Below are 2,500 nucleotides of genomic sequence, written 5' to 3' on the forward strand. Positions count from 1 at the left end.
CATCGGGAGCAGAAATGAGAGAAAGAAATTTACCCAGTGATGACCTCCCATTTACAGAGATTGAAGTAACGCAGATAGTAAAAAATCTGAGGAAAGATGTAACCCCCGGACCAGACAACCTAAAAACTAACCTCATACAAGTGATGTATGAAAGGCATAAGACTTTCTTTGTCAATCTTTTTAATGCATGCTTAAAGCACGGACATTTTCCTCAAAGATGGAAAGAATCTAAAATTATATTGATTCCAAAAGGGAACGGAGAGGACAAATCCGAGGAAAACAAATATCGCCCAATAGCTATTAACTCGATTTTGGGAAAAATATTAGAAAAGCTCATAAAAGATAGAATCTATTATTTCTTGTTTAAAAATCACCATTTTAACAAAAAACAATTTGGATTTACCCATGGGACATCAACAACCACGGCATTGGAAGAAATAATCAAACGAATAAACCAAGCGAAAATTGATAAGCTAAACAGCATGCTAATAGCACTAGATATTAAAAACGCATTCAATTCTATAAAACCCGAAGTAGTTATTCAGAAATTAGAAGAATATAAGTGTCCCAACAACCTAATAAAACTAGCGGACAATATTCTACGGAACAGGAAAATAATCTATGAAACAGATGGAGTAAAAATTAAGAAAACACTAACTTCAGGTTCCCCACAGGGGTCACCTTTAAGCCCACTCTGTTGGAATATAACAATAGGCGACCTATTAGAAACTCAGCTTCAAGAAGGAGTACACATCCAAGCCTTTGCGGACGACGTGGTGTTACACATAAAGTTCCGCTCAAGAAAAGAGGTGGAGGAAAAAGCTACGAAGGCACTAACACTAATAAATCAGTGGGCACATCAAAAAGGAATAACCCTGAATAAGGAAAAATCGGAATATATGATAATCGGAAAGCAGTACATTAGCCATCAACCCCAAATAAAAATCGGACAGGATAAAATCAAAATGGTTAACGAAATGAAAATCCTAGGGGTGGTCTTGGACACAAAACTAACATTCCTCCCACATCTAAAATACTTAAAAAGAAAAGTAGACGAAGTCACGTATAATTTAAGTCGTACAATAAAAGACGACAAACATACAAATAGAAACACACTACAGTTAATATATAAAAGGGGTATAGAACGAATGGTTACATACGCCTCCCCAGCATGGTATAGCCGAAAAACCATTTTTATTAAAAAACTGAAATCAATCCAAAGATTACCTTTATTATTAATAACTAAATCATTCAAAACAACATCAAATCTTTCACTCAACATATTAGCAAACATTCCACCTCTCCATTTGACAATCGAAAAAGAAAACGAATTACACTACATACTTAAGAAAGGAAAGAACTTCACATGGCAACAGAAAGTATACACCGAAAACGAAATAATGAAGAAACACGACCAATGGCAAGATCATCCAGCAAATAAAGTTAGCATACCCTTTGGAACAACAGAGGAAGAAGCAGACTTCAAAATATACACAGACGGATCAAAGAAAGAAAAAGAAACAGGAGCGGCATTTATAATACTAAACAAAGATAACCAAATCCAAACAGTGAAAAAATATAAACTTCCAGAACACAGCAGTAATTACGAGGCTGAGATCATTGCAATCCAGAAAGCAATAGAACATATCTGGCCTCTACAAGCTTTCGTTAAATACCAGCTTTTTACAGACAGCCAATCTGCACTTCTGGCAATAAAAAATCCAGATAACCTAAATCCAATTATTTGTAACATCAGGAAAACCTTAAGCCAAACACAAAGTAAAGATATTAAACTGACCTACGTAAAAGCACACAGTGGGAATATAGGGAACACATTAGCCGACGAATGCGCAAAAGAAGCGAGCAAAGACGGAGAGGAAATATTTGTTCCCATAACGAAAACAGTTATAGCAAAAGAATTAAAGAAAAAGTTAAACGACGAGTGGAATGAATTATGGAAGAAAGAAGGCAAGCATAGCTACACATTTACATGGATAAGAAATACAAATTTCATTCCGCCACATTTTCCAACTAATTACTACACATCACAGGCAATAACAGGACATGGAAGATTTCCATTCTACTTTACACGATTCGGAATACTGCAACAAGCGACATGTTATTGTTCAAACATAATAGAAAGTTTTGACCACTACTTACAGCAATGTCCCATTGTAACAAACGAAAGAAAGGAACTAAAAAGAATTTTAGGACAAAACCTGCAAAATAGAAAGCCAGAAATAATCAAACAAAAAGAAACAATGAAAATACTTGAAACAATGGTGGAAAAGATTAACGAGGCCATCCTACAGTGCTGAAAATTGAAGACAGACGAAAGAACCTGTAAAACTACAAAAGACAACAACTAGTGCTTGTCATGGGAAATGGCTCAAAAGACCGATATTGGAGAGGATACCTCGGCTTTCATTTCCCATGGGCACTGAAAACTACACATATACAGACACAACACAGAAGCGAGAACTAACAGCTTTAACACAGT

At 35.6% G+C, this 2,500-nt stretch overlaps 1 pseudogene; it reads left to right on the forward strand.

Moving 5' to 3' along the window:
• The window catches only part of LOC142794094 (large subunit ribosomal RNA), an 8,014-nt pseudogene that overhangs the window by 3,605 nt on the left and 1,909 nt on the right, over positions 1-2,500 (forward strand).

The sequence above is a fragment of the Rhipicephalus microplus genome, unplaced genomic scaffold (genome assembly GCF_043290135.1).
Source record: "Rhipicephalus microplus isolate Deutch F79 unplaced genomic scaffold, USDA_Rmic scaffold_373, whole genome shotgun sequence".
NCBI lineage: Eukaryota > Metazoa > Arthropoda > Arachnida > Ixodida > Ixodidae > Rhipicephalus > Rhipicephalus microplus.